Genomic DNA, 12,512 nt, shown 5'->3' on the forward strand with positions numbered 1-12,512 from the left:
CTCCTCTCCTCTTTCGTCCATTCACCTTTCTCTCCATTCTTCCCTTCTTCCTTCCCTTCTTACCTCCCATCGACTCTCCTTTCTCTCTCTCTCTCTCTCTCTCTCTCTGTGTCTGTCTGTTTTTCTCACATTTTTCACTTACTTTTTTTTTCATTTTATCTATGCCTCTGTCTTTCTCTCCAAGTCTCCTCCTCCTCCTCCTCCTCCTCCTCTTACTCTTCTTCTTTCTCAAGCGATGTGTGAATATATATTGGCAGGCATCCTCACCTCTCCTTTTTTTCCTTTTTCCTTTCTTTTCCTTTTATTATTTTAGTCCTTATTCTGTTGGTTAGAATTTACGTTTTTTTTATTATTTTTTATGTTAGTTTATTTGTTGTTTGGATCTTAAGTTATAAAGTTGATCTTGTGTTGCTAATTCAGTCCTTTTTTTTCCTTGCTTTTTTTCGTCTTTTTCTTTTCTTAATTATCTTTTCTTACTCATTTTTCTATTCATTTTCACATTTTCTATTCGTATTCTAATTTCCTGTTTTCATATTCTCCTTATCTTTCTCGTTTATCACCCTTTTTATCGCTTTATTTTCATTACTTCTTTCATGTACAACCATTTTTCATTTTTTTTCCATTCTCCTCTCTTTCGTTCTCCATTTCCTGCTCTTCTTTCCTCCCTTCTTCCACTCTTATCCCTAATTCTTTTCCATTTATTCCCTTCCCTCCTCTCCTCTCCTCTCCCCTCCTCTCCTCTCCCCTATACCGCCATTCTCTTCCCTTCCCTGCCTATTGCTTACTTACCTCCTCCCTTCTTCGCAATACTGGCCTCTTTTCTCTCCTCTCGCTTGGTTCTTTCTCCTTCCAACGGCAGGGAGGGAAGGAGGGAGAGGGAGTGGGAGGAGGGAACAGAGAATGTGTCTTTACCAGTAATCGGTTCTTCACATGCAAAACCACATCACAAAACATCTATTTCTTCACCACCTAAACTCACTCTCGTTTTTTCGTTTTTTTGCTCGGAGGCGCCCGGCAGTATGCTCCTCTTTTTACCCAGTTCTCTCTCTTTTTTTAACTTTTTTCCACAGGGCGCCGTTCCCCCCCAGCTGGCATGTATTTATTATATTTTTTCCGCGTATTATTTTACACCTCCGTATATTTTTTCCTTCGCCAATTGTCTCCCGGCGCTGTGTATTTTTGGGGACGCGCTCTTGTGGGATTTTGCAATGGTGTGAGGCGTTTGTTCCCGGCTTGAATAGTTCCCCCTGTGAGGGTTATGGCTCCGTTTTCTCTTATGCGACGAGCAGGGGACCCACCGCTCCGGCCTCTATTTTTCCTTCCTCTCTCACTTTCTCTCCTGCTTGCTCTCTCTCTCTCTCTCTCTCTCTCTCTCTCTCTCTCTCTCTCTCTCTCTCTCACGTATATGAAACAGATTTACTTGTCTTATACGATGATAATAATAATAAAACATGAGAAATTGGTATATTTGTAATTTTTCCTTAACAGTCTTGCCCAGGATTCGAACCCAGGCCCACAAGTTGGATGGTGGATACTCTATAACGTCATTATGATCCGTGTTTTGATGCCTCTTGAGTCTATTAGCTTTTCGGTCCATTATTATTATTATCATATTATCATTATCACTATTACTATCATTGCTATTATTACCATTATTTTCTGAGATGTTTTATGAAGATGCTTCATGTTGTACGGGATTGTTTTTATACGTCTTTCACGGTGAACCTGCCTGCACTGAAATATCCCTGTTAAATAAAAATGTATTCAACGTAAATGATTTTTTTTGGCAGGTTGGACTTTGTTGTGAGTGGACACCTGGACGATGGAACGCCGTGAAAGTGATGTGAAGCCAGTGAAAAGTGTTGTAACTGTCCGTGGTGTGAAAAAGATACGGAAAAAGTGCGTCGTGCCACACCCAGGGGCAGGCCACGTGTCCTGTGCCTGCCCCGCCCGCAGGGGCCTGGAGGAAGCGGCGCAGCGTTGCATCGGGCCTGCCGGAAGTATGCGTCCTGCGCCCCATGGCTGGAGTACAGCCCGGGCGGTGCGGGGCGGCAGAAACCCCACTGAGCCCTGATGCGGCGCTGTGCCGGGGGCGCCGGGCCCCTGCCGTCACTTCAGAGGTGAGGGGCACTTGTGTCTTGTCTTACTCAGTCATTACACATTTCCACTGCTAATAAAAATAGACTTGGCGTTTGGGATTTAAGAGCATGCTTACAGTTGGGTATTATCTACTGATTTCTTTTTGGTGTTTCCCTCTATGTTTTGTTATTTTGACTAGCACGTAGACATCTTTGAAATAACCATCCACTATACCAATGCAGGAAATGATTCTTATGATGAGTCAAAATTTTAATATTAGTATTAAAGGTATTGCTAGTTAAAGAAGCTTAAACTGTCTCTCTGGCCCATAGCTGACCTGCTGGCAGGTGGAGGCCGCGGCGCCGACCGGCTAGTAAGGAGGCGGCCGCTGGCTCTGCTCTTCAGTGTCGGTGAGTGTCGGTGATGGGAGTCTCGGGGAGCTGCGTGGTGGTGCAGTAAACTCTGGGTGCAAAATGTTACTGGAGGCTTAAATATGAAAAAAAAAAAAAAAAACATTACGGTATAAGTTTGCTGCTTGGTTTCAGTATCGAATAGACAAATGTAATATACTTGCTCATTTACATTAAATAATCATTAACTAACACTTTGGGTCATTGTTGACAGGTAAGTACCTTGCATGCCTCGCCGAGGGACAGCGTCGAGGGACCTCAGCAGCGACGGACACCACCGCGTGGTGTCAAGGTAAATACGAGGACGTCATTTGTTGGGTTAGTGTAAGGCACCGCGAGGATGCTGACCTCTGGCTTGCTTTTCAGGCACACTAATCTTACCGGCCTTGACCTTACAGACGTGTAAATATCAGGAATTTTGTTCAGGGCCGCAGAAGCAAGACACTCCACGCTCATTTCGCAGAGTGAGATCTTGGCAAGAAGACCTCCAAGATGCTGAGCGACATCGTGTGGAGTTTACTCGTGAGTATGAATAATTTTGTAAAAGTAGATTTTAGTATTTAAATGAATACAAAACTATTAACGTGTAGGTCAAACAGCTAGTACTCAGGCTTTCATTCAGGGTGTTTATTCAATGTTTCCTCTTATTAAGGAATGTGTAGCTAACCATCAGTTCTCAGGCGTACTGCATATACCTTCGTTTGTTGTCGCTCCTCCCCTACCCATGTTTCTGAGGCCGAGGGGAAGGTTGGCAGAACTAGTTTCCCTTCATGCCCTCCTTACCCCAAATCTTACACGTCTACCTCTCATGATTGTCTTAAATAACCGCGTGTCCTGAAATCCCTCACTTAAAAAAGATTGAAAATAAGGGAATATAAAAAAAAAGTATGAAAGGAACTACATTTTAGACACGTGTACCTCTCGTGAGTCTCTTAACAAACGGTATGGCCTGAATTCCCCTCAGTGTAAAAGTATGTAAAAAAAGGAAAATAGAAAAAAAACATAGAAGCAGCTGCATACTTGACCTGACCGCTTCACACCGTCTAAGAAACGTAAATCATTCCTCGCGTTGACCAATCACATCAACTTGTAAGATGTGTGATTACGAACGATTTAAATTTTTCATCAAAGGAGGAATTCACTTGTTCCCGCGTGAGGCATGTCGTGGGGGGCGCCAGGTAATGTCCTCTTTCCGGCCCCCACCTGTAATTCTGGGGCAGGTGCATTCCCTAATTAGTAAGGTGAATGCGGCTGCCCAGGTAGTGTTGATGGTCACGCTGGCACACACTTTCTCTTTCTTTCGCTTATTTTGTGTGTGTACTTTGTGTTACTTATTTATTTTTACAAGATCTTTTATCGCATTTAATCTTATAACGCCTTCATTCTCCGTATTCGTAATGTGGTTAATTTGGCAAAGGATTCAGTTCATAGTTTTGTGTGTGTGTGTGTGTGTGTGTGTGTGTGTGTGTGTGTGTGTGTGTGTGTGACTGATCAAGTGCGTGTCTCTAAGGTGAAGACATAGTTTTTTTCAACACCCTGTAATCTTGTAAAAACGGACACGTGTTACCAATTAAGAGAATGGAAGAAAAAAGGAGGAGAGAAAGAAAAGTGAAGAGGGAGTAACGATTAAAGAAAAGGAAAGGGAATAGGTAAAGAGGAGGAGGACGAGAGTAAAACAAGAGAATAAGAGGAAGAAAAGAGACGGAAGTGAGGGGAAGGGAAGAGAAGGAGGGGAAAGGAGAGGATAAAAGGAAGGAAAGGAAAGGGAATGAAGGTGAAGGTGTGAAAATAGAGAGAATAAGAGAAAGAAAAAAACGATTATAGCGAAGGGAAGAGGAGAGAGAGGACGACGAGGAGGAGGAGGAGGAGGAGGAGGAGGAAGACCAAACCGAAGGGGGTGAAGGGGGGGGAGAGTAAGTAAGGGGAGACAGTGACAGATGAGGGAAAGCATGAGTAAGGGGAGCGGGACAGGCGGGAGTGGCGTGGAGTGAGGAGTGAGTTATGGACATGATAACCTCACCATTCATTACCAACACTCAGCGATCAATACTCACCTGAGGGATTTATGGGCCAGGTAAGGGAGAGACGCCCACCTCCCCCCTGCCCCCCTCTTCCTTCTTCTCTTCCTTGCCCCCCCCCTCCCCTCCTTTATATGTGTGTGCATGACCTTAAGTGATGAAGTGGGTTTGTATAAGGGGGGGGCTATCTACCTACCTACCCACCTTACTTATATACTTACATACACTTATACAAATAGCTATACAGGTAGATAGAGTGATAGATGGGTAGATACAGATAGATGAATATTAAAAGCTGTAGAAAAAAAATAATAAAAGGAAGTAAGGAAGGGAACAGGAAATGAGGTAGAGAGGACGAAAGACAGAGGTAAGAAAGGTCAGAAGAGGAGGAGGTAGAGGGAAACTAAGTGAAGAGAAATAAAGGAGGAGAAAGTATAGGAATAGGAGGTGGCAAGAAGCAGAGTAAGAGATATGGCTGAAGAGAAGAAGAGGAAGAGGAGAAGGAAGAAAGAGGAAGAGAAAAGGAAGGAAGGAAGAGTGAGGTAGGCATATGAAAAGACTGAAGCGGAACTTATGGCTGGGAGAGAAAGGAGAGAAGGAAACGAAGGAGAGGAAGAAGTGGAGGATATGGAGGGAGAGAGAGAGAGAGAGAGAGATGGGCATGAAAACATAGTGGATAAAGTAGTGAAGTGGCTGGGAGAGAGTGATGGAGGGGTGGAGGGAAGGGGAGGGGAGAGACGGAGGAGGGAAGGGGAGGAAGACACATTTATCATCGTCAGTGTTTCGGTTCTGGACGTTGTGTGTTGCGACGTGTGACATTAATGGTGGAGATACCCCCCCCCTGCACCCCCCTACCCCCCTCTCTCTCTCTCCCTGCACTCTTCCTTCCCTTCTACACTTTCCCTCCCTCTTCTCTTTTTCTTTTCGTCTCTCTCTCCTTACCTCTTCTTTTTTCGTCTCTTTTTCTCTCCATTCTTCTGTCTACGTTAAATTTTTTTCCTCATTTTTCTTTCCCTTCCTCTTCTCGTTTTTCTTTCCGTCTCTCTCTCTATCTCTTCTTTCTCGTCTCGTTCTCTCTCCATTCTTCTGTTAACATTTTTCCTCATTTTTGTTTTTGTCATTATTTTCTTTACCTAGTTTTATTTACTAACTTACTTTATCATCATTTCTTCTCTCCTGGCTATTTCCTTATTTCCCTTTTTTCTCTTATATTTTCCTTTTTCCCTTCTTTTCTCTTCACTCCATCTTTCTCCTTCCTCATGTTTGCTTCTTCCTTTCTCTGATTCTTTTCCTTTATTTTCCTTTTCTCTTTTTCTGATATCTTTCCATCTGTCATGTACTTGCCTTTGACCTATTATAAAACTGGTATCTTTATTATTATTATTATTATTATTATTATTATTATTATTATTATTATTATTATTATTATTATTATTATTATTATTATTATCATTATTATTCTCTCTCTCTCTCTCTCTCTCTCTCTCTCTCTCTCTCTCTCTCTCTCTCTCTCTCTCTCTCTCTCTCTCTCTCTCTCTCTCTCTCAGGTGTTCTCCAGGTAATCACATTAAAGCACCCTATTACACCTGTTTGCGTCATCCATCACTTAACCATCCACAGCACCTCATCCATCACACACCCATCTCTCCCTCTCTTCCTTGTTTCCTTCCTCCTCTTCCTCCTTCCTTCTTTCTCCTCCTCCTACCTTCCTTATTCCCATCTTTCCCTTCCTACATTTCCGATCAGTTTTCGTTTTCTTTCCCGCTAATTATTTTACTTTTTTTTTCTTTCCTTCTTCCTCCTCCTCCATCCTTCTTCCTCCTCCTCCTTCCTTCTTTCTCCTCCTCCTACCTTCCTTATTTCCTTCTCTCCGTATTCTCATTTCCTGTCATTTTTCTTTGTCATCCCCTAATTCTTTTACTTTTTTCCTTCTCTCTGTCGTCAACTCTCATTCCCTCCATCTCCTTTTCAATCTTCCTTCCTTCTTCTCTTCATTTACATCTGTTTTCCCATCCCTATATTCTTTTTTGTTCTTCCTTATGTTGACTCCAATTCCTTCTTTCCTCTCATTTTCTTCTTTTTCCTTCCCTCCTTTTTCTTATTCTCCTTTAATGTGTTTCTACTCCTATATTCCTATCATATTTTTCCCTCCTGCTTTTGTAGAATCAAGTGTATATTTTTCATTCCTTTGTTCTTTGTCAATTGTTCTTAACTCATGCCTCTTCTCTCTGTTTAATTTTCACAAGCTTATTTTTTTCCTTAGTCGCACGCTCCTCTTCTTACCCCTCTTTCTTATTTCCATCTCTCGCTCGAAAGCATTTAATTTATTAGTACACTGATGCTTCAAATAATTCCCTTCATTTTATTTTGCATTATTAAACGGCGGAAAAATATCTGTAATCGGTTTCTATGCATTTTTCTGTTTACTTTGTCAGCATCGAGACGTTCTTTAACATCGAGTAAGATTGTATTTGTTAGGAAGACTCATAACAAAGTTTATTTTGATTTTTAGGTTAATATGTAATTCCTGTGTTATTTTCTGTACTTATATTTTAGTACGCGTAAAGTGACTGGTGCGGCGTGTGTGTGTGTGTGTGTGTGTGTGTGTGTGTGTGTGTGTGTGTGTGTGTGTGTGTGTGTGTGTGTGTGTGTGTACAGATATTTACTTATTGCTTCTTTTGGTTTGATATATTTCCTTCTCTTTATTTTCTTTTTTCTTCTTCTTTTCTTTTTTCTCTTATTTCTTGTTCTCTCATTGATGACACAACACGAGAACAAAGAACAGATTGGTAGTCTCTCTCTCTCTCTCTCTCTCTCTCTCTCTCTCTCTCTCTCTCTCTCTCTCTCTCTCTCTCTCTCTCTCTCTCTCTCTCTCTCTCTCTCTCTCTCTCTCTCTCTCTCTCTCTCTCTCTCTCTCTCTCTCTCTCTCTCTCTCTCTCTCTCTCTCTCTCTCTCTCTCTCTCTCTCTCTCGGCAGGTGACAAGGTTTTATATAATTACGTTCCTATTGACTTACCTGATGCCTCCACGTTCACCTGTGTTTACCTTCCCATTTACCTTCTTTTGATTTCACCGTCAAAGGAAAGTGGAGGAAAAACAAGGAGTGAGGGAGTTTTTTTCCCGTCCCTCCCTCCCTCTCGTTCTCTCACCCTCTCGTCATCTCGTGAAAGACCTTTGACTTCTGATTATTGAGTCGGTTTTTTTCTCTCCTTCCTCATTCTTTCTCTTTCATTTCTACTTTTATTTTATCCTCCCGCCCTCTTTCTCTGTGTGTGTGTGTGTGTGTGTGTGTGTGTGTGTGTGTGTGTGTGTGTGTGTGTGTGTGTGTGTGTGTGTGTGTGTGTGTGTGTGTGTGTGTGTGTGTGTGTGTGTGTGTGTGTGTGTGTGTGTGAAGTGCTGTTCGACGTGGCAATAAGAAAAATCCAGTCATTTGTCAATATCATAAACACACACACACACCGCACCTTTAAGTGACGTATAAATATTGAATAGCCTGCTCGTTTTTAAACAAAGAACATGTGTGTGTGTGTGTGTGTGTGTGTGTGTGTGTGTGTGTGTGTGTGTGTGTGTGTGTGTGTGTGTGTGTGTGTGTGTCTGTCTGTCAGCATAGCATGAAAAGAAAAATCGAACAGTTGATTGGTTTATTCATATTAATAAATTGTAAAGAAAATACTCAAACACTCGGAGGCTCTTACATGTTGGGGCAAAAAGAGAAATGTATGTAACTAAAAATGTGTCTAAAAATGATTCGCTTCAAAGGGGGAATCAGCGAAGTAGGAAAACGCTCGATCGATTATAGAGAAAGAATTCTGACGAACCTTAGGAAAAAATGCGTTTGAAGACGATACTACATATTTACGGTGATGCTCTTAAATCTGTTAGCAATATAGTAAAAGTGTTTGGAATATTGATAAAAAGAATAACAGTGAAAATAATAGTAGTAGTAATTTTGATAAGCTGCTTGTAGTTGATAAAAGAAAGCAAATTCCACTGATAGACTGAATCACACATATGTTGATGGACAGATAGATAGGCACATGAATAGGTAGATATAGACATAGACATTAATAGATAGAGATAGATAAATATAATGAGATAGACATAGAGGTAAATAAAGGAATTCAAAGCTAAATAGATAGATAGATATAGAGACAAAATATAAGAGGAGGAAATAGAAATGGTCAAAGATACATAGATAGATATTGAAATAGAATAATGGAGAAGATAAGAGAGATAAAGAGACATAGATAAATAGATAGATAGATAGACAATAATAGATAACGAGATAGAAGGTCAAAGGTCAAAGGTCACGGAAGAGTCACACGCCGGTAATGACCTCTGAGGAAGATTACGACAGCGGCGGCGCGGCGGTGCAGGTGTTCCAGGTGTAATTTTGCGAACACCTGCCTGACGATGGCTAATTAGATCGTTACCTGTGGATGCTGGAGGCCAAGGAGGGATGAGGCGCTGAAAGAGGAGGAGGAGGAAGAGGAGGAGGAGGAAGGGGAGTCGCAAGGAGGAAAAGGAAGAGGAAGAGGAGGAAGAGATGTAGGAAGATGAGAAGAAAGGAGGAGAAAGAGGAATAGGAAGAAGAGTAGGAGGAGGAGGAGAAAGATAAAGAGAAGGAAGAAGTGGAGGAGAACAAAGAGATGGAGGAGAAAGAGGAAGAGGAGGAATTTACCAAGAACTGATGAACAAAAGTCGTGTAAGTTCATTTTTCTGTTTATTCCTTAATTAAATTGAATGTACCTTCCCTGATATATATTTTCTCTCCCTTTATATATATTTAATCTTTAGTAAACGAACATGATAATTACTGAAGTCTTAGGAACGAAGAAAACACACACATACACACACACCCGTACACACGCATATACACCCCCCCCCCACCTGACCCCTACCTCCTCCCCTCACACACTGAAAACCACAAGTGCCATGGTGCCATTACTGATCCTCCCAAGTGCCAGGAACAAGTGCTAAGGAGTGGCGGCGCTCTCTTGTGACTCCCAGTTGATCGCGCGGCCCCAGTCTGGTCGAGGACGCTTGAATTACTCCATAACTCCACGCTAATGGCCGGGTTAGTGTGTGCGGCGGTGGCGGGGAGTGGGAGAGGAGGAGGAGGAGGAGGGGGAAGAAGAGGAGGAGGAGTCTGGTTCCCTTTGATTCTGGTACGAAGAGGAGAAGGAGAGGAGAGTGAGGATGGAGTCTGGCTTAGTGGTAGAGGATGAAGAGGAGGAGGAGGAGGAGGAAGAGGTAGATGTTTGCTTGGATAGTTGTGTAGATGGTGTGAAGGGAGTGGAAGGTAGTGGATGAAGGTTAGGTAGATGAAGAGAGAGGGAGAGAGGAGAGATCGGGGGGATGGAGGAGGAGGAGGAGGAGGAGGAAGATGAGGTAGATGTTTGGTAGGATAGTTGTGTAGATGGTTTGAAGGGAGTAGATGATAGTGGATGATGGTTAGGTAAATGAAGATAGGGAGATGGGAAGATAGTGTTTGTGTCTGAACGGAGTGGAGGAGACGAAATGAATGTTAACTAAAAGAAGGAATGAGAGGAAAGGAAGTGGATAAGCGTTACATAAATCAAGCTATGGAAGGAATGGAAGACAGTGTGCTAATGGTGGAGGTTATATGGAGTGGAATTAAGTAGGAACATGAACATGGTATAGTTTTAAAGGGAGAGGATATGGAAGATAGTCGATGAGTCTCCGTCCTATATCCTCTCAACGCTTCGGGACCTCAACACAACTATTTGAAGAGGCTCTCGTGGAAGCTATAAAGGACTTGATGGGCAGCTTCATGACCCTAGAGATAGTTTTACAAGTTTACTACGCCATCAACGGGGAATACACTCTTGATAACCCGATTAATCATTTCTTTAGTCTTTGTTAATATCATCGCAACGAGAACTCGAATTGTTAAGCGATATCGACCTTTAGAAGTATATGAGGATAGTAATGAGAGCTTGATTAGGATATGAAGTAATGGTTAAAGGGATGCTTCTGTTCGTGGGTAAGAGAATTAATAGATGGAAACGTATGTAATGATTAAGGTGAGTTTTCTAAGAGTCTATAGGCTTTTCGATTACTGACGCGGATGAGAAAATGGCTGGAAGGGGGAGTGTTCGTAAAATGGAGGAAGAGAGAGAGGAGGAGGAGAAAGAGGAGGAGGAGGCGAAGGCTGGAAAGGGAAACTGCGATGTCGGACTACGAGATTAAGAAAGAGAAACACTATCATCACTATCACCATCACATTATCATTCACAATCACTAAAGCAGACAACCACAATCTCTCTCTCATCCACCGCACTCACCATCTCATCACATTTTCACCACACACCATAATCGTTGACTTATCACCACTATTTACGTTTCTGCACTGCCATATCACCACACAAGCACCACCACCACCACCACCAAACCACAACACCGTATCGTCACCATCACCACCACCAACACACACACAAACACACACACACAAGTTTAAGCAATACATTCCACTGTAGTTGCACTCCAGCACCAATTGCCACAACACCGCCATCATAACCACCATCACCAGCACATCCACCACCGCTCCACCTCCACTCCACCACCTCAAGACTCCATTCGCAGGCCGTGTAGCAGCACCTCGGTAGCGCAAAAAAGATAGTTTCTGAGAATGATTTTGGCAGCTTTAAAAGTATTCAGGGGCATGTTTCCGCGGGGCTGGCGAGCTGAACACGGCAGGCAGGAGGGGAGACCGCCGCATCTGCCCGGGGGATGTTTAATGCAGACTGCCACCCGACCTGCTTCTCCCACTCCCCTCCCCCCACGCCCTCCCTCCACGCCCTCCCCCCCGACCTGGGTAATGTTAACAGGTCGAGCTCGCTTGTTGATGACGCCTGACCTCCGCCTCCCTCTCCCACCGCCCCCTTGCCCCACCATTCTCACCTCCTCCTCCTCCCCTTCATCCTCCCTGTCTCCCGCCTACCTATCTGTTTTTCATGTCCTGGTCTGAGTCTCCTGTCTTGGCCTTCGATTGCTCTCCCCTCCAAGAAGTCTCTCCATCTGTCTGTCTGTCTGTCTGTCTGTGTGTGTGTCGACCTATCTGTCTGCTTGTCTGTTCCTGCTTATCTGACCTCCTTTCCTGCTCATTAGATTATCTGGTTTCTCTATTTGCGTAACATACCTACTTACCTGCCTGGCTGACTACCTGTATGTCTGTCTGTCTGTTTCTCTGTTCCTGCTTAACCTGACCTGCTTCCCTGCTTGTTTCTGCTTTCTTGCCTTCTGTCCTGCTCGCTTCCCTGCTTGTTCGGCTCTGTAAAAATCTATTGTCTGTCTCTCTGTTCCTGTCTGTCTGCTTGTTTATGTACTTGCTTTACTGCCTCTCTCTCTCTGCTTTCTGCTTTCTTGCCTCCTATCCTGCTCGTTTCCCTGCTTTTTTGGCTCTCTGTGAAGGCGTCTGTTCTATCTCTCACGCTGCCTGTCTGAATATGGCTTCCTACCAAACTCATATTTCCTTATCTTTTTCTGTATTGCTCTTTCTCTCTCCTGCCACACCTGTACTGAGCAACGATCTCCACCTGTCATCTACGGCGCCGCCCAGAGATAGGTTATGTGATAAACCCTGAACACCTGTCCTTTCTAATGATGCCGCCACACCTGTCCGCTTGTTTGATCACCGCCGTCTGTTCGCACCTGACCTCATCTCTTAACCGACTCTGCACATTACCTGAACTCTACGGGAAGGCTCATATGGTTTCAATAAGACCCGGTAAACGTTAGGTATAATTTAAGGTAGATTTATAACAAGATAGATAATTAGGTAGATAAGGAAGCAAGAAATATGATAACTAATTACACACGTTTGGTTTTGTAAGCTTCTGCCCTATTAGAGATCTTAGTGTCACCAGTATGTTTAATATTATGACTTTTTTAAATGATATCCTAAGTTTCATTAAGATTTTTCCTTCAACACTAAAGACATAATATTTCCTCGATGTAAAAGCCTTCAGACACCTTCAGTAATA

The 12,512-nt window shown here is 43.1% G+C and overlaps 1 long non-coding RNA gene across 1 annotated transcript in view; it reads left to right on the forward strand.

Annotated features, from left to right (window-relative positions):
- The first annotated feature begins 1,697 nt into the window (after positions 1 to 1,697).
- LOC126991585 (uncharacterized) overlaps positions 1,698 to 12,512 on the forward strand; it is a 55,580-nt gene continuing 44,765 nt past the window's right edge. The window contains exons 1-3 of the long non-coding RNA XR_007745687.1: positions 1,698 to 2,120; positions 2,412 to 2,489; positions 2,704 to 3,011. This is a non-coding gene — a long non-coding RNA (uncharacterized LOC126991585). The remainder of the gene's footprint in view (positions 2,121 to 2,411; positions 2,490 to 2,703; positions 3,012 to 12,512) is intronic.

This window comes from Eriocheir sinensis, chromosome 7, assembly GCF_024679095.1.
Source record: "Eriocheir sinensis breed Jianghai 21 chromosome 7, ASM2467909v1, whole genome shotgun sequence".
NCBI classification, from domain to species: Eukaryota; Metazoa; Arthropoda; class Malacostraca; order Decapoda; family Varunidae; genus Eriocheir; species Eriocheir sinensis.